We start from the raw sequence: 24,992 nt of genomic DNA, 5'->3' as shown, positions 1-24,992 counted from the left end.
TCTAAACCATCTGAAAATATGGCATGACTTGCAGCCAATTCAAATGGTCACCTGTTCGTACCGTTTTTATATATTGAGTGCGCTCTTAATGAAATTCAGAATTGCACAACATAAGTCTATAGACAAAAGACTTTGGGAAAACTCCATAGCGGACACATTTAGTGAACACCAGCCTTGCACAGAAGAGCACTAAGAAGGCACCTCTGGTGATTGAAAGTAAAGGGCAAAACAAGAGAAAGTGTTACATGCTTTGCTTTGCTATTTGGTTGCAATGTCATGAGGGTAGAACATGTTTCCATGTGTCTTGGATAGGAAAGGCAACTTTAAACTGTATGAGGTTCAATCTAAAAACAATTAAATAAAAACATTGGCTTGGGTTCACAAACCAAGACAAGTATGGTTCGGCGTGATTTGCCGTAACCAAGGGTATATACAACTCCACAGTCTTTATTCTCGATACATTGCTTAATGTTTCATTCATACAGAACTCAGTGTGACAAGATATCCAGTGACTTTAGCATCACTTTTCATAGATAGTGGGTGTGAAAACATTCCCGGGAACCCTAGTTTGCCAAACAGTGCTTTTATGTATGCCGGCCATGGAATTATATTCATATTTTGAAGTGATAGATAATCTGAGATACACTCTCTCACCAGTTTTGCTTTATGGTTCAGCCAACATTTCACCCATAGTAAGAGTGGGGAATTCTTATCTTGGCACCACAAAGGGCAAGCCCAACTCTTCATGGCTGATAAAATTAGTGGTGTTTTAGGGAATGGCCAACAGCCTACGGCCAAAACCTTTTTAGATGTGCTGCACTGCAATGCATCCACATTTCGGTACCCCCAAATACCAGCCCCATAGGCAGCAGCCACGATACACTTTGTCCTAAACTATGTTATCATGTTTAACAATGGTTTATGATTTAAAAGTCTTGCGAAGTGGAGGAGCACTTCTGTATTCCTCACCATTTTTTATGATTTCATTAACATGTGTTCTTTCCAGCTTAAATTAAAACTAAAAGTTATGCCTAAATAGTTAAAAACGTTTGCCCTTTTTAATATAGTCCCCCCATCCTATGAATCTTGGTTTTAGTAGTTTTATGCCCACGAGTCATAACATAAGATATTGACCGGTTTATTTTTAGGTCCAGCCCCTCCATATTGAAGAGATCCAATAATTCCTAGAAACCATTTGATGTTCGGGCAATTAAAACCAAATCATCTGCATATAACAGTATGGGGAGTGAATTTTCTCCCATCTTAGGTACTTCCAACCCCGCATTTGTGGGATGTTCAGATATGCCATTATTGTAAATCAGGAACATAAATGGGGCTAAAATACATCCCTGTCTCACCAAGTGATTTTATTTGGGTTGTTAATTCTCCCTGTGGGCCATAATTTATGGCAACCTTTAAATTAGAGTGCAGGTGTTTTAACAGGGTGAGGAGGTTCGACTCAAACCCCATCTTCTCAATTATTGCCTAGAGTTTTTCCCTATTAATAAAGTCAAATGTGCTAAATAAATCGATGAACGCCATATAAATGCCCCCCTTTCTACGTATACAGACTTACTGATAATAAGATGTAAATTTAGGGTTTGCTCAATAGTGCCAATGCCTGGTCAGAATCCGAAATGCACTGCGGTTAGAATCCTATTTTCCTTGGCCAAGTTTCTAGACTTGCCAGGATTGCCCTCCCCAAGACTTTAACCATAGCAGCTATCAAGGAGATTGGCCTTTAACAGGCAGGTGATGATTAATCTCCTTTTTTTAAAATGGGAACTAAAAAGGCAGCTTACCAGGAATCTGGGATCTTATCCTCTGCTGCACTTCTTAAAACTTTAGTCAAGATCAGTCCACACAGGTGTATATATGTTTTAAAGAGATCTACTAGCACCCCGTCTGGACTTGGAGCTTTAACAGATGCTGAAAGGTTCAATGCCCTAACTACCTCACCCAGCGCAATAGGCGTGGATAAGTAAACAGGTGAGAAATCTAAAGAAGATGTGCTAAATTGGACGCAGTCCCACTTGGTTGAAAAACACCAGTATAGTGGGTTATCCACTCCACTTCGGGAATAAAGGCTTCCACCTTAGGGGAGTTTGGCTCTGAAAAGAAGGAGTGGTTTATAACCTTCCAGAACTTTGTGCTGCTCTTTAAGGCAGCTGCTGTTGCGAAGGCTTCCCAGGCTTTTGCCCTAATCTACCCTTTTCTTGCTTCCACAATATCCTTATATTCTCTTATTGCTATACGCACAGCCAGAGGGCACAATGGAACTGATTTTAGAGCAAGCTTTAAGCATTTATGGGCTGCTGAGCATGCCACATTGAACCAGGGATGTAAAGGAGTATCCTGCACTAATCTATGCGCCATCAAACCTTCTCTAATTGCCCCACATAAATGGTCAAAATAGGTCAGATGAATCCTCAACCAGACACTGCTCTATAGAATCTATATTTTCCAGTACTATTTTATGCATAAAAAAGAGCTGGTTGAATTTGCTCCCATTTAACCCTGATGCCTTTGTGACGATTAAAAACCTGTTTTTGTCCTATGTCCGGGAGATTTATCATAGTATTTAAATGTAGGGTAGTGCAAACAGGATTATGATAACTCAGGCAATTGACAATGGTTTTGTGGTCTGAAGTCATGTGGACAGCATCTGTCGAAATAATTATAAAATCTATAATGCTTCCTATAGTCCCTCCAGTAAATGTGCATGCTATTTCACTATAATCGTGTCTAGTTTCCTCTACGATCTGTAAATCTAATTTAAAAATAAGTGTATTCAGAGGGTCACGCAGAGAATTATGTTTAAAATACACCCTGTTCAACCCTTCATCACCCATTGGCATGTCACACGCCTGGCTATTACCCAGAGCACAAAGTTAGAAATTGAAAATCCCCCATCCAATTGCTTTCTTGTTCAGGTGGAGAAAATAGCTATCTATAAATTCATAAAAATCCTGAATGGCTTTTAGTACTTCATAGCTAAAAATATTGTTGTAAAAATGTATCAACAGGATGCCCCAGTCATCTCCTCCGGAAATCTCTGATACCAAAAACTGCTGGGATGACTATCTACCGGCTAGTTTAATTTTATCTATCTTTATAAAGATAAAGGTGGCAAACCCGCCACTTGCTCTTCCTGCTGTAGAGAAAAGGGCCAGTGGGAACAAGGCACGAAAACCGTAAATGTTAAAGGGACTAGTCATCCAGGTCTCTTGCACGCAGATCACATCAAAGGTGGACATGAAATTAAGCCAATCTGGATTATCCAGTTTACAGCGTGCACCTGCAATGTTTCACGTGGCCATGTTCAATTCTCTTTGGCTACCATTAATTTTTGGTAATAAATGGGGGGTGACATTGTGTATTCCTGTGCTTCGAGGGGCCCTAATCCCATTAGTTGGCTCAGGTCCCCAAAGGGCCCCATAATGACTCATCAATAAAACAGAGTTATCTCCTACTGGTTACCCACTGACTAGGGAGTCTTAGTTACAAAGGATGGTCACACTATTCAACAGGCCACTCTTAGGCACTGGCAAACCATTTTGTTGTGGCTGCCAGGATTGCGTGCATACTCCGGTGCAACAAGTCAATCATTTTGGTCCAAGGAGGTGAGGGCCTGAAATTGTTTCCAGCCAGCACATGTGGATCTGCACGGGGACTATTATCCTCATTGAAGCGTGATTGGGCGAACTGATTTCTCTTTATGGATAGATTTAAATGTCTATTGAGGAAGCCCAAATGTAGAATTTTGATTTTTACTCCAGCTCTGGCCATCGCCAAGATTTTCCCTGCAAACCTGGGATTTCTGAAACTTATGATAATCAAATCTCCTGGGAAAGTACATTCGAGTGGCCCAATACCTCCCACGTGCTGTTAAAAATAATCTCTTGGAGCAAGTCACAATATCCCTTCATATTCAATAACAACCAATGCACCACCTTAATTATCAGGGCTACTGCTGGCTCAGCCACACCATCTAGTGTAGGGAGGACGTTTGCCAAAACAACCAAGTAAGGGCAGGCTGCGGTGGGAAGATGGATCACTGACAGCAATGATTCTCTGGACTCTGAGGCCATAAAATTTACTGTTGGAGCTGTTGAGGGAAGCTGCGACCAGATTCCCCCCATTAGTTGGTTTAGAAGTCGTTGCCTTTGCTTTATTTGCCAATTGGCTTCTTGTTATATTTTCCATTTGTGAGCTCTCGCCAACTCCTGCTCCCTTGTGTATCGGGGAAGATAGTAGCTGTGCATTTGGTGTAACATTTGATGTGACAGAATGGTCTGCCCCCCCCTTCTTACGGGGCCCAATGGTGGAAGGACTGAGGCCCCTTTAATATGTCAGACCCGTCTCCACAACCATGACCCGTTCGAACACTGTGCGCAAGTTTACATGCAACAGATAAGAGGCCCACTAATGTTTGCCCATAAGGCTTCACTTGAAAAAGATGGCAAACATGAAGATACCGTGGACTGCCCAGAGCCTCCTGATTCTGTCCTACTTTGCTCACTTTAGGTTTTTTTGAGCCCGCTTCCTACGTTTGGTTGCTGGCTCACACTACGTTGAGAGGACAGAAGTTTCACCTCTCATACTTGAGAGTCTAATTGGTTGTGATGGTCTAGGTAGCGCAGGAGACAAAGTTAGTGATGAATCCAGTTTTATTTAATTGATCATCACATCAACTGCCCTGGCCAAAAAGTTTTCAATCATTAACCGAGGTAATGCCTGAGGGCATGTCACTGCTGAGCTGGCAAGTTTTCTTTTCCCCATTTTCGCAAGCACAGGTATTGTGCCAGGCCAACTACAGAGTCTAAATCATAAAACAGCTCGGGTGGGTGTTCTATAAAGAAAAATATGCTCAGTACCTTAAGGTTCCTCTTCTGTGGTAGGCAAGCTGCACAGATGGTCCACCGAGGGTTCCACACTCCAGATGAAACAGAAAGGGCCCGGCCCAGCCTCTTTCGGGCTAAGACGTGCCAGTCTTGGCCCAAGTGCTTTTAGCACACTGTGGCCTCCCCACCGGCATCACATTGTTTGTCTGATTTTATTGGTATACCTTATTTATAGTTTAATTTTATTAGTTTGTTTAGTTCAGTTTGATTTTTTGTTTAGCAATTGATACCTTGTTTGGTGAACGCTAATTTATATTTAATTTATTTTGATTATTATTAGTTGCCTTAAATAAATATTAATTTCTTTATTTTTCATTTAAAATATATTGTTGTTTGTGTGTTAATGTTTATAATTTATGTTGTTGTATTTATTTTATGTTAATCAAGCGTATTTTTTTTGGACTGAATATACAATTTTTGTTCACTTAATATATTTTATTTTAATAATAGATGTTAACGATAAGTGTAAGATTTAAATATTTCATGTTAACATTGATATTTTGGTGTTTAATTGGTATATTTATTAGTGATTTAGATGATATTTAGATGTACAATATTATGGACCTATATATTAATGACATATTCTATGTGTATTTAGAAGTGACAATATTTGTGTTTCTGATATTTGAGTTATCAATATTTGCAAAAATTTGTGTTTTTGATCATGATATTTATGTTGTCAGAATTAGTGTTTCTTTTAGTTAAGTATACAGAGGGGATATTTTTGCCCTCTGTATTAAATTTCCGATATTTGTGCTTCTCGATATTTGTGGAATCAATATTATGTCACTGATCAGTATTTACCATAGTATTGACAAGCTTGAATAGCATGCCTGGGGCATTAGTCCCTTCGGCAATCATTTTGACCCAATCATGTTTTCGGATGGCATGATAAACATTTCTGTAGGATTTTATCTGAACAATGTATAACTCCTTACACTATGATGTTTTCCAACTTCTTGGGTCAGTGCCCTTCATTTTCTTAAGGTTCAAGAACAACCAGGGGGACAAATGAAAATGGTTCCATGTTGATGTTGCTGCTTTCCTGCCAGGTCATTTTGTGATTCTTTCCTTGGTTGTACAGTACTGGTGATGGACAACCCTCATAGCAGATAAGTCTTATGTGAATTTAAGAGGAATAAGTTACAGTTAGCTGGTGAGTACTCTATATTATGATTTTAGCATTATTGTGGGACATAATTGTTATATAAGGAATACATATCTAGTAGGTTGGGTTCCTGACCTCTTTGCTAGCAGTAGTCTAGGCTGTGAAATATTTGATAGCAGGAGTCCAGGTTAGGTTCCAGAACTCTTTGTTAGCAGAAGTCCACGTTGAGTTCCAGACCTCATTGCTATTACGAGTTCAGGTTTTGCTCCTGAATTATTTTATAACAGGGGTCCAGCCAAGTTTTGATTCCTGAACTCTTTGCTAACAGGAGTTGTGTCAAGTTTGGATTCCCAAACTCTTTGATAATAGAAGTGCAGGTCAAGTTCCTGAACTGCTTGCTAGAACAAGTCCATGCACGAGATCCTGAATTCTTTGCTGACAGGAGTCCAGGTTGGGCATCAAAATGGAGCCCATGTGGGTTCCTGCTCTTTTATAGAAGGAGTCCAGGTTGGGCTTCGAATTATTTGCTGGCAGGCTTCCAGGTTGGGCTACTGAACTCTTTGCTAGCAGGAGTCCATCTTGGATTCCTGTACTGTTTTGTAAAAGGATTTTAGGTTGGATTCCTGGATGCTTTGCTATCGGGAGAGCAAATTGAGTTATTGAACTCTTTGCTTACAGGAGTGCAGGTTGAGTTCCTAAACTCTTTGCTGGCAGAAGTCCAGGTGCTGCTGAGAACACATTGCTAGCAGCAGTACAGGTTTGGATCCTGAACTCTTTGCTAACCAGAGCACAGGCCCGGGTTCCTCAACTCTTTGCATTTCGAGGCTTCTTGATTATGCTTAAGATGAAGCAGGAGCTGTGGACTGGTAGCCAGTAATGAATTAATCATTGAACATTCTTCTCTGCGTCGCACCCAAATATGCAACAGTTCTTCAAACTAAATTATCATCTTGTGTCTTCTTTGTAAATCTATGTTTCTAATGAAGTGTTTGTACATTTTCCTTTGTAAAACTCGTGTTTAGGGTGCAACTCCGACTTGGGTAATGCCATTCTAGAACCCTATGCGCCTACTGCAGATCACTGGCTTCTTTTCACATATTTATATTTGGGCTCATTTATTTATGATTCCTAAACAGGCAGTGGCTTGTGGCACCTGCGTCATAAAGTTTACGGTGCTGCACTGCAAGGCAAGTACAGTTATGTAGTAAAGTGGCTTCTATTTGGTTCTAGCCAAAGGGGTGAGCAGTGGGTATGTTTTGAATGTTGCATGGTGCACTTGTTTTCGGTTTCTGCTCTGTATTAAGCAGCTATTGAATGTGCATCTTTCTGCGTAGGTAGGATCCTTTTGGATGGTGCTTTTGCCTCTACGAGTGCAGGCTAATTTGATACATTTGTGGACCAGTCCATTGCTATTAATAACCACTAGGGGAATATGCTGGCAGAATATAGGTGGAACTGTTTAAGAGTATTGTACACAGGTGGGTGTGAAAATCAGAAATATCTGAGTTACTTGCTTTGTTTATACTAGACCTGGGAGAAATGATAAGCATTTTGATGAAATTCGCTTAATTCACAAATTTTGTGTTACTCAAAATTCCCGAAATTACAAGAAATTTCCAATCACACAGTTCCACATAATTTGTTTGTGTGAGATTTGTTTGTAAAGAAAATATCCCACTGAGGTGTTTTTGCTCAAATCAGCGTCCTACCAATATCTCACAAGATTTTTTTTATCCGAAGAATGGTTATTGCCTCGATAGCTGCACCACACGCATCCTGGCAGTAGAGCCCAAAAAACAGTTTGACGCCCAGCACAATCCTCAACATACAACCCATGAATTGCAAACAACTCAACTAGCAAACTACTTTTATTATGGACGTACGCAAAAAAAGGGCTGACCTATGGTCCCCAGTGGCATTATATAGTTATGTTCTTCCATGTATAGTAGTTATGGCCCACAACAATACTAAAATCATAACATGCAGCGGTCAGCAACAAGTTGTAGCTTTTATCACTTAAATTCACATAAGACACAACTGCTACAAGGGTTGTCTATCAGTAGCACCGTACAGCCAAAAAAAACAATCACCAAATGAACAGGCATGAAATAACTGAAGAGCACTGTCACACATTACTTAACAATTTGGAGGACTTTAATATAGTTCATTCACTGCAGGTCCCAAAAATGTATGGAATCTGAATTCTTCTTTACATCTCACAAAGATACTCAGATATGGAATCATAATAGTAGTAAGCCGGGATACCTTTCCTCATCAAACTGGAAAGTGACAGTTGTCCCGCACTCTTGGAAATGAGGTCACATCCGTTACCGGGACTTCAGGTGCCCCTGAGAGCCAGCCCCGAAACTGACATGGGTGTGGGGTTGTCACCTGGGTTGTGACATCATGGGGTCATGTGTTAGTCATGTGCCAGGGTCCTAGCCCCTGTGTCTAGGTTTATGGGCTGTGTAAAATGAGGGCCCTGCTGGTGTGCAACCTGGTTCAGAGCCTAAGAGTACAAGTCTGGACATGTCAGACATTCAGGACCAAGTGGCTGCTTGGGGTCCTCCTCTCAGGGTGGATCATTGGGAATGTAAGGCCAAACCTCCACACTGCTGGCTAATCCAAAAAGAGGGGATAGGCAAATGTTGCTTTTGTTAGAGCCAGCCAATCGATTTTAGCAATGTAAACCTTAAACAGATGTATGCCCCCCAAGACAGGACTCAAAAGGATGACAGACAATGCAAATCTAAAACAGATGTATACCCCAGGCATTTCCAGGATAGCCATCAAAGGGTCTCAGTAGTAGTTACATTATAAACTGACCATGCAATTAAAAGTTTGAAACAAAACAATGGACCAGTAATGGAAACCTAAAAGAGATGTATACCCCAGGATTTTCCAAGATATCCGTCAAAGGGGTCTCATTAGAGGTTAAATTATAAACTAACCCTGTAAATAAAAGTTTGAAACAAAACAATGGCCCAGTAATGCAAACCTAAACCAGATGTATGCCCCCAGGACTTCCCAGGACTGGACTCAAAGGTTGACAGGCAATGCAAATCTTAATCTGATGTATCGCCTCAGGACTTCCCAGGATTGGACTCAAAGGATGACAGGCATTGCAAATCTAAAACAGATGTATGCCCCAGGACTTTCCAGGACAGCCATCAAAGGGGTCTCAATAGAGGTTAAATTCTAAACTGACCATGCAATTAAAAGTTTGAAACAAACCTCGGATAGGCAATGCACCCCTAAAACAGATGTCTATTTATAAGCCCCACTCAACACAAAGCCTAGGCATAATTAGCACAATGAGGTTAGTATAAAAGCCTCACATTCAGACATCTCTTTTTTTTCTGAACTACATATTTGAAGTTTGCGGAGAGCAGGTACCATCAGGACCTCAAGGCTGAAAACATGAAGGGAAGAGCACAGACTGGTGATGCTAACCCACTTCTTCTTAAGGTCTGTAACGATGTGTTGTATGTATATGTTCTATTATAATTTAACCTTAGAAGTTACCCCCACCGCCATCCAACTATGTCCCAGACGTTACCCCCACCGCCTTTCCAACTATGTCCCAGAGCATAACACCAATGTTTTTACTCAGAGTTATCAGAGATATACGCTTATAAGGTCTTGAAACCACTGTTTAATTTGTAGAGCTGTACAGTATTTTTTAAAGGCGAAAAACAGGGGCTGTGGTAAAAATATAAGGGTCTAAATTTATGGTACAATATACATGATAATTGTTTCTTCAATATTGAAAGCCCTAGAGCTGTAGTTAGGCCCGTACAATTGTACTACTATGCCGTAGTTAAAATAGGTTTATCAAACCCTGTATGTTTTAAAAGGTTATTAGCAGTGTCTGCTTTAGGGTAGCTGTTGATGTGGAATGGGGTGATGCATGCCACATGGGGACTCTATGTTTTGCCATAACATATGAAACTGTCAATTTAAAAACACATACTGAAAATAGTCTTTAGGATGCATTTATAATGTCAAGCTATCTCATGTAATTAATGTTCATGCATGAGTTATGTTTAGAGGGTGCTTTGGCTCCCCATAAAGTAGAGCAGAAGGTATAATATGTATGGTGCAAAGAGCAGAACTATATTTGTTTATGGGGGCTGTTGTGCTACTTAGTTAGGACCACAGTGTGTGGGCCTGGATAAGCTCCTAATACTCCCTCTGTAATGGGGGGCAGTGGCCCCACACTCCCCCCAACAGTACAGGGGTGATCGGGGTCGGGGTCTCAGGGGACCGCATGTGCTCCCTGGGCCCACGGCCACCATTACATGAGTGTTGTTAAGGGGCCTCTGGGGTCTCAAGCCCCCCCGTCCCACAATGTTGCTGCTGCAGTGTTGGTGGTTGGGGCTGGGGCATGGGTAGAGACCAGGGGCCCCTAACATTGATGGCTGTAATGATGGTCGGGGACGAGGACCGCAAGCAGGACCAGGTCCCCGACCTCCATTACATATAAGGTTGTTAGGTCCTTGCGGTCCTAACAACCTTATATGTAATGGAGGTCGGGGACCCAGGCATCGCGCGGTCCGGGTCCCCAACCTCTATTACACATATTGCGGCTAGGACCATGCAGTCCTAAGAACGTTATCTGTAATGGAGGTCAGGGACCCGGTCCGCGAGCGGCACAGGTCTCTGGCCTGCATTACGCATATTGTTGTTAGGACCATAACAACGTTATCTGTAATGGCGGCCCGTGTCCCCGTCTGCCTTTATATACATTATAGTTAGGACCAGGTGGCCCTAACAGTAATGTTTATAACGGCGGTCGGGGATCCGAGCCGCGCGCTGGCCCGGATCACAAACCGTTTCTTTTTTATAAAAGAAAACACATCTGCTAGGGCAGAACAACACGGGGCCCCCGAGGCAAAACGTGAACTGGGGGCCCCACAGCCACCCACAGTACCCCTGAAGCCCCCAGGAGGTGCCTGCACAGCGCCTGAAGCGCCTGGAGCGCTGTTTTGTCTGCTCCACCTCCCCTCACGAGTTTAAATTAAAAAATGTAACCATAGTTGGGGCCCCATCAAAGGGGGAGGCCTTTACATACCTGTAAACATGGTGGTACTAGCGTTCTCCATGGGGCTTAGGGGCAGCCAGTATTAAGTCCATGTGCTTGTGAGGAACATTAGGCTGTGCCACAGATGTCTCCACCATTCTTCCTAGCCAGGCAGCCCCATAGCCCCACCCCTCACATGGTTAAGAGCATGGTGAGTTAAGGTAAAAACCTGGAATGGATTCCAGGATATAGTAATCTAGTAGCCAATCCAATGTGTGTGTTTATATATTTTCTTTTTTCAAATTTGGTATGTGGTATATGTTATAGTATTTTATAATTATGAGGTGGAGTATTACAAGGACTATAAAGTAATGCGTGTAAATAAGGCTGTGAACGTTCTGGAACCATTTAAATAAGGTCATATTGAGAGTTCTCTAGATCTTCTGTTATGCATCAGTGCCATCAAGTGGCTTTTTTGTTATAAAAACAACTAGGGTGTTTGGAGAAATGTAAACATTAGTTTTTTTTCTGGATTGTACTTTCAGAACCTATGTATGGATTACGAGGATACTTAACAGCTAGCATCATGAATTTTATTTTTAATTGTATATGTAAAAACAAATCTTGAATGTGACATATGTATTAATATATACCTCTAAAAGTGTGTGTATACCCTGATAATTAATAAGGTTTACAGACGCGAGGATTGGTAACGCTTCAACTAATATTTATCTGCGTGGCTACCTTGCAATTATGTATACAGCATAAAAAAATCATTAGGGTTTAAAAGTCCTTTTTTATCTCTTCTGTACGTAGGATCCCCTAGAGCTAACGATGTCCCCCAAGGAAATGGATGCCCTACAACAAGGTATATGTATCAAGGGATTTATAGTTCAGAGCACCCCGTCAACATCCATCCTAAGCAAAGATGGCACAATTTCTTTTTTTTCATTAATGTTATCCTGTGTTTGTGTGCTTTTACAGGCTATGATGCTGAACTCCAGAAGACGGTTGGGGCTCTACAACAAATGCTCTAGGCTCAAGCTGGTCCAGGCACACTGTCTGAGGGTGCAGCTTTAGTGGGTAAATAAAATGACAACAATCAGAAAATCCAAGGCACACGTGTAGGTAAAGAATTAGTGTCCATGTCTTGTAGTATATCCAGTTTTCTTTTTAATTCAAGATTGTTCCAAAAGACAAACAGCCAACAGCTAACACGTGTTTCGTCGTGCGAAAATTGCTCGCAATGACTTCCTCAGGGCTGTAAATAATACAATTAATCATATTTACATAAATGAATTCTAACAATCTGCCATTCGGCAGGCTTATTGCAATTTAACCCTTCACCATCATGAAAATTGTACTTGTGTTAATTACAATCAGTAATAATTCAAAAAGGTGTACCCACATGGCTTAAAAGTAGCCCAATTAGGCATCTCAATAAAAGTTGTTGCAAACTAATGTGACTTAGAACCAACAGTGCTGAACAGTGAAGAAAGACACCCCCTAAGTGACATGCTGCCTCTCCCTCTCGCAAATTAAATCCACCAGTTAGTTAAAAACATTGGAGAAAGACAGATATCATGAACCCAAAGTATCCCCAAGTTATCTCAAAAGAGTGTCACCCTTGGATTAGAGCCCAAAAACACAAAAACGCATACCTCTTCAATTATTTCTGTAATAATATAAAGCCAAAGTGTATCGCGTGATTAGAGATCCAAACTAGGCACATAATTCCAATATAATCGTCTGCAGGAATCAAAGACATTATGTAAATCATCAACTAAACTGCTTAAGCAAGCATGGCATGTGTCTAAGATTACCCAATTCTCCCAAATGACCTACCGTAAAGTGAAAACTGAATTGAAACGGAAAACTGGAGTTTTCCTTTCACTCCCGACCAGCGGGTACGCAGAACCTGAATAACCCGAGCCAATGTGAAATCCCGAGTTAAGTATTGCCGTTAGGAAATAAAAAGAGGACTAGCAGTCCCTGAGTCGGAGCGTCATATTGGTAATGTCAAATAGTGGTTAATTACTGAGCCATTCTCGTGATCACTAATAGTTGTTGTATCCAAAACAAAAACTAATATTTTATAAAAACGTGTGAGAAAACAGGGCTGATTGCAGAGGCCCCTAACTTTTTGCCCCGATTTTCCACTTTTGGCTGGTGGTTTCCTGACTCTGATGGTGCCCTGGGTACTGCTAACTAGTCCCAGGGCCTGTGCTCTGTGTAAAATCAATATGCAAATTAGGCTAATTATAATTGGCTAAGTCAATCTACCTATAAGTCCCTAGTATATGGTAGGGCATTTAGGTTTAGGGACCACAGCATAGGTAGTGTACCCACAGGTGCACTGCTGAGGTGCCCAGTGCCATTTTAAAGGCAGGCCTGCCTTGCTGGCTGCTTTTAAATTAAAGTTATATGCAAATTCGACTTTGGAATTAAAAGTAGTTCCAAAGTCTTAAACTACCTTATTTTTACATATAAGTCACCCCTAAGGTGTGCCCTATGTGCCCCTAGGGCTTGGTGCTATGTAACTATAAGCAGGGACCTTATAAAAGTAGTTTTATAGGCCCTGGTGAGGTAAAAACAGCCAAATTTGTTTTTCCCTCATTGTAGTGAATGGCCTTCATAGGCTAGAACGGGGAGACTTTTTTTAATTGTAAAAGTCCCTTTAAATGACAGATACAAGAGTTTGGTATCAAATTAATTGTTATAATAAATCCCACAACTTCCAGTTGTGGGATTTAATAGAACTTGTTCAGGTAAAGAGTTTTAAACTTTATGGGAAAAGTTGCCAATTTCAGCCCTGCATTGTTTTTGCTGCTGTGCTCTGATTGGCCAGCCTCTGGCAGCCTGGCCAGGCTGCATTGATGAGGTGTGAAGTGGCCTGGCTTCACACAAAGAGATGTGCCTGTGGGAGGGAACCTCCCTTCAGCAGATGGTGAGGCAGGAAGGGGGAGGGCTGCCAAACTGGTCTTCAAAGGCAGAGAAGGACATTTGGAGCAATCCAGCAATACCCCCACATACTGCAACCCTGGACAACTAGGTGCCCCCTTGATTAGATTAGGAGAGGGCAAGAGAGGGGTTATTTATGGAGGGGGGGTTTATGATTTTTAGCCACACCAGTGGGTGGCCTCAGCCAGATGTAACCTCCAAAAATCGTTTTCAGCCATGATGGATTTTTGAAGAACGTTGCCTCCTGGGATTGATTTTTGCCACACTTCCCAGGAAGTGGTCATCACAGGGGGAAGGTCCCTGCCCCTGATTGGAGAACCAGGACCCCCCCTGTTTTTCCCCCAGGAGCAAGGATAAAACTGTCAGACCTGCGCCCACACCTCAGTTCCCTACCAGATCCAACAAGGAAGAACCACAGAAGAAGAAGGACTGCCCTGCTGGACCCCTGGCCTGCACCTGGAACCTGCACTCAGAAGGACTGCACCAGCTGCACACTTGGGCTTCACCACAAGAAGGACTTTGCCTGGCTTCAACTGGTTCAAGGAGGGACTCCCTGTTTGCTACAGGTGAAAAATTTCTAACCAGAGTCCCCTGCACCAACTCCTGAAGAAATCAACCAGCTGACCACTGCCCAAAGGAGTTTGCACCAGGTACATTCTGGGAGTTGTAGTCCACACCCCAAAGGATCATCTCAGAGCTTCTGGACCCTTGGTGTGAGCTGTGGACCCCACAAGAACCTTAAAAGAACATCTGGGAGAAGATACAGAAATTTGGAGAAATTTGGAGAACTTTTGAAAAAAAGCTCCATAGAGGGACCGACCCGTCGCGGCAACTCTAGCCGGCTTGCCTCAACCACGACCCGGCCTGATTTGCGGATTCGTCCCGGTGAAGAAAATCTCAAAAAAAGAGACTAAGTCCAAATGTACAAAGTTGACCGGGACCTCCCAGCCAGCGTATCCGAGGAGGGCTCCCAGGATGTCGGATCAAGATCCAGGTTTACCCCGGTCGAAGGATTTTCACCTCGAAAAAACAACTAAGTCTGAAGGTAAAAATCTCCACCGAGGATTCACGCGACGCCTATCCGGAGAAGGGTTCCAGGAGGTCGGATTGGACTGGCAGGTTCGTCCCGCTGAAGAAAATCTTCAGAAAAAAGACTAAGGGGGTCATTACAACCCTGGCGGACGGTGTTAAAGCGGCGTTAAGCCCGCAAACAGGCCGGCGGAAAACAAAATGGTATTATGACCGTGGCGGAAACCACCAACAAAGACAGCCACTTAAACACTCTGACCGCCACGGCCGTACAGACAAGCAGCGCGGCGGTCACCGCCAACAGACAGACGGGAGACAAAGTACCGCCCACAGTATTACAACAGGCCAATCCACCACCTTTTCCGGGGCGGATTCACCGTGGATAAAAACACGGCGGAAACAGCCATTTCAATGGGAAAACGCTCACCTTCACACACTCCACAAGGAAGGAGGGCACCATTGAGCCGGAACTCCAAATACTCCCTGCAATAGTTTTCCTGCTCCTCTACGAACATCAGCAGCGCCGCCGCCGAAGACAACGGTGAGTACTGCACCTACGACATAGGGGAGGGGGGAGGCAAAAGTCAGGGACACACACACGCAACACCCCCCACCCCCACCCCGACCCTCGCACACTACAACACACACACCAATGCATTTCCAAACATTACAGTAACAACCCCCAACCCCCCCGGAAGAATGCAAAGACAATAGGAAATGAGTGCAACCATTGTAATATATAAAAATACAGTAACCAAATATATACAGATAGATATCCTCATTAAAAAATTTATACATCATGATTAGTAGTGCAGGTATGCACCATTCAATGTCCGTGGACCACTGGGCCCAAAATGCATGGGCGAGGCCCACACACAATACCTGTCCAGAAACGGAGAAAACACTGCTGGGGCATCAGATCGAAATACAACAGGCCCCTCAGGGGGAAGGGAAGGGGGGGCACCTCAGCCGGATGACAGCACCACGCCAGATCCACGACGGGGCTCCATGCCCATTGATGTATCCTGGGGAGTGCAAAGCCACAGTCTCACAAGTCTTTTCAGTGGGTGGTTTGCCCACTGTACCATCCTGGGGAGTGCAAAGCCACAGTCTCACAAGTCTTTTCAGTGGGTGGTTTGCCGACTGGACCATCCTGGGGAGTGCAAAGCCACAGTCTCTCAAGTCTCTACAGTGGGTGGTTTGCCCACTGGACCATCCTGGGGAGTGTAAAGCCAGTCTCTCAAGTCTCTACAGTGGGTGGCTTGCCCACTGGACCATCCTGGGGAGTGCAAAGCCACAGTCTCTTAAGTCTCTACAGTGGGTGGTTTGCCCACTGGACCATCCTGGGGAGTGCAAAGCCACAGTCTCTCAAGTCTCTACAGTGGGTGGTTTGCCCACTGGACCATCCCGGGGAGTGCAAAGCCACAGTCTCTCAAGTCTCTACAGTGGGTGGTTTGCCCACTATACCATCCTGGGGAGTGCAAAGCCACAGTCTCACAAGTCTTTTCAGTGGGTGGTTTCCCACTGCTTTATCATGGGGAGTGCAAAGCCACAGTCTCACAAGTCTTTTCAGTGGGTGGTTTGCCCACTGCTTTATCCTGGGGAGTGCAAAGCCACAGTCTCAAACGTCTTTTCAGTGGGTGGTTTGCCCACTGGATCATCCTGGGGAGTGCAAAGCCACAGTCTCACAAGTGGTTAACAGTCTCCACTGGTTCTGGAGGGGGACTGGTGCCCAGAGTGCTTCATCCTGTTAAGGACTGAGGTAGTGGATGCTGTTCTCCACAGGTTCTGGAGGGGGACTGGTGCCCAGAGTGCTTTATCCTGTTAAGGACTGAGGTAGTGGATGCTGTTCTCCACAGGTTCTGGAGGTGGACTGGTGCCCAGAGTGCATCACTCTCCCCGTGACGGTCCCAGTTCCGTCCCTGGCCCTTGCGCATATGGGCTACCGGTGTTTGATGTTGCGGTGCTTGCCCTGTTCAGCGGTGCTTGCCATGGCGGTCTTTGCCCTGTTCAGCGGTGCTTGACTTTGCTGTCTCTGACCTGTGCAGCGGTGTTTGCCATGGCGGTCCCTCATTGCCCAGCGGGGCTGTGGCTGCCGGGGCCCTCCTGGGCACTGACTCTGGCGGTGGTCTCCTGACGATTGGACTGCCCTCCTGGGCACTGACTCTGGCGGTGGTCTCCTGACCACTGACGATTGGGCTGCCCTCCTGGGCACTGACTCTGGCGGTGGTCTCCTGACCAGTGACGATGGGGCTGACGGTGGCGTCCTGTGCAGCGGGGATGATGGCGGCCTTCTCCGCCGTGCTGCTCTTCCCAGACTTTGCCGCTTTCTTCTGCCCCTTCCCCAACTTGGGAGGAGTCACAGCTGTCTTGACACTCCCCCCGGGACCCTTGTGAGCGGCTTTGCCGGCAGGAGTCTTCTCCCTCTCCCGTCGGGCACTGTCCAACTTATGGTGCTTCACAGGGTGGGGACTGGCTGTGCTTTGGCTCCGTGTCACACTGACTGCCCTGGTGCCCGGTGCACTCCACATACCTCTAACAGGCACCACTGGTACCGGAGATTTTTGGGCTGAGGTGCTAGTACGGGACCTATGAATTGGAGGGGGGGTGGGAAAGAGGTCAACGTTGCTCAGGAAAAGTTTCTGACGAACACTGGGACGAGTAGCTGGAGAGGGTGAGTGGAGGAAGAGGTGGTGGTTGTAGGAGGTGTAACTTTTGATGATTTGGGTGCAGGTGCGTGTTCTGGAGGCTGTCGTGAGGTGGATGGATGTTGGGTGTGTGTGGGCCCGCGTTTGTGTACTTTGGGAGGGGGCGTCACAGACACACTGGGAGAGGACACAGGGGACGTGTAAATGGTAGTGGGGGTGGTGAGTGCAGGTGAGCGGGGTATGGTGGTGGGTGTTCTGGTGCGAGTCCTAGTGGCTGTAGTGGTAGTGCATGCAGGTGAGAGTGTAGACGAGACTGGGAGGGAGGAGGGAGACGACGAGTAGGGGGACACAGTGGAGGCACTGGATGTTGCTGTGTCTGTATGTGGGTGATGCTTGTGTGAGTGCCAGTGGGATGTGTGGTGCCTATGTTTGCCTGAGCTTCCCTTGTGTGTTGACGTGTTTGCATGCTGGTCTGATGGTGTGCTTGGGATAGGCAGAGGTACAGGGGATTGGGTCTGGGTGGAGGAAGTTGGAGGGGGGAGGCTAGACACAGGGACAATGGCTGCCATCAGTGCTGAGGCCAGAGATTGCAGGGTTCGATGATGGGCAGCCTGACCAGAATGAATGCCCTCCAGGAATGCATTAGTGTTTTGCAACTCCCTTTCTACACCCTGGATGGCATTCACAATGGTAGACTGCCCAACAGTGAGTGACCTGAGGAGGTCAATGGCCTCCTCACTGAGGGCATCAGAGGTGACGGGCAGGGGCTGAGGTGCCTGGGGTGAAGGTGATGGCCACCCTCCTGGGTGAGCGGGCACAGGCGAAGGCTGAGGGGCTGCTGGGAGGGCAGTGGTGGTAGGGGGGGTTAAGGCTGTTTGCCGCCACCACAAGGGAGCTCCCATCGGAGGACGAGTCCGTGTCGCTGGTTGCTGATCCGGTGACCAACGTGAAGCTCCCCTCACCCTCCGTCCCACTGGTGTATTCAGAGTACATGGTGTGGCCCTCCATGGCCATGTGGGATGCAGCCCCTTCGTGCTCCGGTGCCACTGTACCTCCGCCTGATGATGCTGAAGCACAAAAGAACAGGGAGAGCACAAAAAAGGGGGGGGGAACGACAGAAGAAAGACAGGTTGAGTGCATGGCTTACCGCTACCGTTGGCGGACAATACAGACACAGCAGCCCCCTGCACTACGCCGCGCTGTTGGGCTCTACACATGCAGTTCCTGGGATATGGCCTACATGGGTATGGTGGACATCAGCACACATAGATGACACAGGGGCATGTATACCTGTACTTGGCACTCTACAGAGGTGGGGTGGAGTGCCACTTGGCCTGCATTACGGAGGGGCCTAGCCTACGGAACTCGCCCTGGCCTAGGGAAACCCACAGCCCTCCTCCCCCACCCAGACCCCTCCACTGCACGCAAAGTCAGCAGAATGAGAGTGTACTCACCCCCTTGTGTCTGCTGTGATGCCCTCAAGCGCCCATCCAACTCAGGGTAGGCCACCGCCAGGATCCGGAATATCAGGGGGGTCATGGTGCGACGGGCACCCCTCCCACGTTGGGAGGCCATCACCAGCTGAGCCACCGCCGTCTTCTTGCTCCAGCGGCGAATGTCCTCCCATCTTTTACGGCAGTGGGTGCTCTGTCTCTGGTGGAACCCCAGGGTCCGGACGTCCATGGCGATGGCACGACAAATATCGTTCTTCTGGTGGGCACTGACCTAAATGGCATGTACAGGGGAAGAAGAGATGTCATTAGCAACTGCACCGTCGAAGTGAGTGGCCCACATCCCTGCCCTTGCCATCTGACACATGCATTCACAGTCCTTCCGTGCTCGCAGAACTCTGCCCCCTTCCTTCTTACATCCAGCCCTCTCCACCCAGCCATAGCCCATATAACTTGCACCCTATGTACTCACCTGTTGGTCTGGAGGACCGTAGAGTAGCGTGTACTGCGGGAGGACCCCGTCCACGAGCTTCTCCAACTCCTGTGCAGTGAAGGCAGGGGCCCTTTCCCCAGACGCACGTGCCATTGTCTCTTCCAGACCGAGGTCACAGAGGCACTTGCAGTATAGGTCCTCTCCTGTCGAAGATCAGGTATCGAGTGATTGAACAGATAGAAAATGACGGTCACGTCCGCGGTGGTGACGTCCGTGGCGGTGCGTATCCTCACCACCAGCGCATTTTGTCGTTGGCTCCTGGGACCCATAGGGTCCAATGTTAACCAATGCAGCATTGCGCAGCGGTCTTCGACCGCCTACCGCGACGGTGTACAACGCCAGCGCAGTTACTTCACATCCCATTGTCCCACTTTAGAGGTCAGGCAGCCGCCATTTCAGGGGCCCACATGGCTTCATTTTCAACTGCGTCACACATACCTAGGCCTGGACTCAACACACATACAGACAACTTTTTGGATTTTGTTTTGTGTTCTGTGTAGCTGTGGGTACATACCTCTGAGTTGCTTGACTCTGTGGTCGCTGTTGTCCTTCCTAGGCACCGTCAGCTGGGACATGTGAGGAGATGGCGGAATCCTCCGGTGTACCGACCGCTGTGGACCTGTTGACAATGGAGGAGCGACATTTAATCATCACCTACAGGTTTGACCGTGCCACAATCCAGGAACTGTGTACCCAGTTGGAGCCAGACCTTATGTCACCAATCAGCCATCCCACAGGAATCCCCCCTCAAGTGCAGGTGCTGTCAGTGCTCCATTTCCTTGCAAGTGGGTCTTTTCAAACAACTGTGGCCTTGGCATCAGGGATGTCCCAGCCTATGTTTTCAAACGTGTTGTCCAGAGTGTTGTCTGCCCTGCTGAAACACATGAGGAGCTACATCGTTTTCTCTCAGGTGGAGGATTTGGCTACAGTTAAAGGTGACTTCTATGCCCTTGGACATATCCCTAACATCATAGGTGCCATTGATGGGACCCATGTAGCTCTGGTCCCCCCCCACAGGAGTGAACAGGTGTACAGGAACCGGAAGAGTTATCATTCCATGAATGTACAGATGGTATCTTTGGCAGACCAGTACATCTCCGAGGTAAATGCTATGTTCCCTGGCTCAGTGTATGACGCCTACATCCTGCGGAATAGCAGCATCCCTTACGTGATGGGTCAACTCCAGAGGCACCGGGTGTGGCTATTAGGGGACTCTGGTTACCCCAACCTGTCATGGCTATTGACCCCAGTGAGGAATCCCAGGACCAGGGCAGAGGAACGCTACAATGAGGCCCATGGGCGGACTAGGAGGGTGATCGAACGCACCTTCGGCCTCCTGAAGGCCAGGTTCAGGTGCCTCTATATGACAGGTGGTCCCCTATTCTACTCACCAAGGAAGGTGTGCCAGATCATCATCGCCTGCTCTATGCTTCACAATCTTGCTTTGCGACGCCAGGTGCCTTTTCTGCAGGAGGATGGTCCAGATGACGGTGTTCTAGCAGCTGTGGATCCTGTGGACAGTGATGAGGAGGAAGCAGAGGAAGAAGACATTGACAACAGGGACTCAGTCATACAGCAATATTTCCAGTGACACACAGGTGAGAACACTTTCTTGACTACTACATTTACTTTCACACTTCTACCTTTATCCTGTCTGTCAATTTCAAGCAGTATTTGGTAACTGAGTTGTACATTTCCATTACGGTTTCACAGGTGTGGTTAACAACGTGTGTCATCTGATTGCATCCTTCATGGACTTGTGATGTGTGACATAGGTATGTTGACATTACATTTTCTAACGGATTTTGTCATTGTCATAGCTAATACACATTTTCTAAATCACAGACTGACTCCTGAGATGTTTGTGCTTCAAGGGTGTTTATTGAAGTGCTATTTATTTGAGGGGGTGGTAAAATGGTGATGGGTGATGGTGGAGGAATGTCCATGGCAGATCCAGTCTATTAGTCTCACAGGTGCATTGCCCATATGGGCATAGGAAGTGGAGCTGGGGCAGTTCCAATATGGACAGGGTTACAAAGTGGGAACAGTGGGATGACAATCAGGGTGGTCTCATTTCTTGGCGGGGGTCTTGCCATCGTGCTCTGTCCTGTTCCTGGATCTCAGGGACCGCTTGCAGGGTGGTTCTCCATCTGCAGGGGGTGGGGTGCTGGTGTGGTGGTCTTGTGGCGGGGCGTCCTGTCACTAGCGCCGGCGGAGGTGGTGGGCAGTTCATCGTCCATGCTAGTGTCCGGGGCCCCTTGGAGTGCCACGGTGTCCCTCATGGTGTTCTGTATGTCCTTCAGCACCCCTACGATGGTGCCCAGGGTGGAGCTGATGGTTCTGAGTTCCTCCCTGAACCCCAAATACTGTTCCTTCTGCAGGCGCTGGGTCTCCTGAAACTTGGCCAGGACCGTAGCCATCGTCTCCTGGGAGTGGTGGTATGCTCCCATGATGGAGGAGAGGGCTTTGTGGCGAGTGGGTTCCCTTGGCCTGTCCACCCCCTGTCGCACGGCAGCCCTCCCAGTTCCCCTGTGTTCCTGGGCCTCTGTCCCCTGGACCGTGTGCCCACTACCACTGCCCCCAGGTCCCTGTTGTTGTTGGGGTGGTGGGTTATCCTGGGTTCCTGTAGTGGTGGACACACAGCTGATTGACGTGTCCTGGGCATGGAGGTATGGGCCCGCTGGGTGAGTGCTGTACTGGTGTTTCCAGAGGGTGGAAGGTCAGTATTGGGCTGTGCCTGTGCGAGGGGAACCAACTGTCCCGAGGCCCACGATGGTCCGGGCTGGTCATCTGGATCCAGTTGGACAGAGCTGCTGTCATCACTGTGGGCCTCTTCTGTGGGTGGGGGAGAGATGTCTGGACCCTCCTGTCTGGTGACATTAGGTAGTGGTCCTGCAGGGGTGTAAAAGCATGATTATTGCATGTAGGTGTGTCATGGTGTGCAATGGGTGGGTGAGCGTGTACCCCGGTGCTAGCATTCCTGTGTGGGGCCTTGTGTGATGATGGTTAGGGGGTGTTATGGGTATGTGCAGTGGGCATGCTTTAGTGATGGGTGTCCATGCTTTGTTGTGTCATGCAGGGCTTGGTGTTGGGATGGGTGGTTAGTGTTATTAATACATTAGTGAGGAGTTGGAGTGATAGGGGAGGGGGCGAGGGTGGGGGTGTGTGATAGCATGCAGGTAGGGTGGGGGATATGATAGTTAAGATTTGACTTACCAGTGTCCATTCCTCCACCGACGCCACTGAGGCCCTCTGGATGCATAATGGTCAAGACCTGCTCCTCCCATGTTGTTAGTTGTGGGAGAGGAGGTGGGGGTCCGCCGCCAGTTCGCTGTACTGCGATGTTGTGCCTGGAGACCACGGAACGCATCTTCCCCCGTAGGTCGTTCCACCTCTTCCTGATGTCATCCCGATTTCTTGGGTGCTGTCCCACTGCGTTGACCCTGTCGACTATTCTTCGCCATAGCTCCATCTTCCTTGCTATGGAGGTGTGCTGCACCTGTGATCCAATTAGCGGTGGCTCTACCCGTATGATTTCCTCCACCATGACCCTGAGCTTCTCCTCGGAGAACCTGGGGTGTCTTTGACGTGCCATTGGGTGGTGTAGGTGATGTGTGGGATGGTGTATGTGGTGATGAGTGTGGTGATGTGTAGTGGTGTGTGGTGTTTTGTGCGTGGATGTTGTATGGGTGATGGTGTTGTGTCCCTCTGTGTGGTGGGGTTGTCTATGCTGTGCTCTCTCTGTCGCCTTCGTCTATAATTTTTGGTTGTAGGGGTTTGTGGGCGTTGTGGGTGGGTGTTTTATATTGTATTGGGTGTGTGGGAGTGGTGTGTGTATGTGTATCAGGTGTGTGTATTTCAAATTGTCCAATGTGGCGGTGTTTTGGAGATGTGTGTGTATTTTGAGCGAGGCGGTGTGTACCGCCAATGGAATACCGCGGTTGAAAGACCGCCGCTTGGATTCGTGGGTTGTAATAGCATGGGCGTGTTTCTGTTGGCGTGACGGTGGAGATTTTGTTTTCGCCAGTTTATCACTGACCTTTGTTGTGGCGGACTTGTGTGGGTGTCTGAATTTCGGCGGATTCCGAGATGTGGGTCATAATAGCTGTGGTGGAATTCCGCGGCGGTGTATTGGCGGTCTTCTACACGGCGGTAAGCGGCTTTTACCACCAATGTTGTAATGAGGGCCTAAGTCCGAAGGTAAACTTTTGAACGAGGCCTCCCGCGAGCTGTAGCCAAGCAGGGCTCCATCACGGTCGTCCTTAAACTTTGACTTTGCCCCGGTCGAGGTGCGACCAGATTGGCTCTTTTTGTTTCTTGGCGCTAGAAAACAATCATTCTGTAAAAATTCATATCTCCGGTTCCCCTTATCTGATTTTATTCATTTTTGTGTCATTTTAAAGATATAAATACCATCTATTTTTATAAATTGGTTTTGGATTTTAAAACGGTTTCCTGTGTTTTATTTAATTACTGTTTTGTGATATTTGAATGCTTTACACTCTGTCTCCTAAAATAAGCCTTTCCGCTTGTTGCCAAGCTACCAAGGGTTGAGCTGGGTTTAATTTACTGAGACCTAACTGGACCTAAGTGGAGGTTAGTGGCCTTCTGCTAAGTGTAGGTACTTACCTGCCCTTACCGATAACACATCTCCCAGCATTTTTGGTGTGCAGTGGTGGGATCCTGTACTCGTGTTCAGTATCACATTACAGTTTTAAGTAAAACAAATAAAAAATCCTTTAAATTGTCCTAGTGCAAAAATTGTTTTTAATTTTTAATTTGGATTAATTTCAATTATTGAATTTTTGTGATTTTTCTAAATTCTTATTTCCAATTTTTGCAAAACGTTTTTGTCGATACGAAACTAGGGAACCATGGAGTTTGATCTGGCTAGCCTACCCACACTGACAGTAGTCCAGCTTAGGGGGTCGTGTTCTGCAAGGGGGTTGCCTGCAACCACTGACCTCAGGAAGCATGTTCTGATTAAATCCCTGACAGCATGGGCTGAGGCCCAAACAGTAGGCTCAGAGGAAGCTCCAGAGGAGGAAGAACTAGGGGAGGATGCTAGCTCCAACCACTTAGGGGAGGGAGGGCATCTGAGCCTAAGTGATAATGAGGAAGACTAGTCTTCATTACACACAGTCACTAGGGTCATATCCAAAGCTAGTTGAGGGAAAGGGGTCCCTTCAGGAGGAGAGAACCTGTCCCTCAGGGAAAGAGAGTTGGAGGCCCAGCTAGCATGTATAGCTTTGGAGGCAGAGAAGCTGGCCCTAGAAAAGAAAAAGTGGGCAAAGAAAGATAAAAGAGATGGTGGCTGCGACAGAGAAGCTGAGGTGTCCATGGGTGGGGGTTTTTGCCCCAGATTACCCAAGGGG

At 46.7% G+C, this 24,992-nt stretch overlaps 1 protein-coding gene across 5 annotated transcripts in view; it reads right to left on the bottom strand.

The window, feature by feature from the left end:
• Positions 1–24,992, bottom strand: part of ARHGEF4 (Rho guanine nucleotide exchange factor 4) — a 1,288,638-nt gene that overhangs the window by 1,154,582 nt on the left and 109,064 nt on the right. The gene's annotated exons all lie outside the window — the stretch shown is intronic.

The sequence above is a fragment of the Pleurodeles waltl genome, chromosome 11 (assembly GCF_031143425.1).
Source record: "Pleurodeles waltl isolate 20211129_DDA chromosome 11, aPleWal1.hap1.20221129, whole genome shotgun sequence".
In the NCBI taxonomy this organism is placed as follows: domain Eukaryota; kingdom Metazoa; phylum Chordata; class Amphibia; order Caudata; family Salamandridae; genus Pleurodeles; species Pleurodeles waltl.
This window is presented reverse-complemented; position numbering and strand designations above follow the sequence as displayed.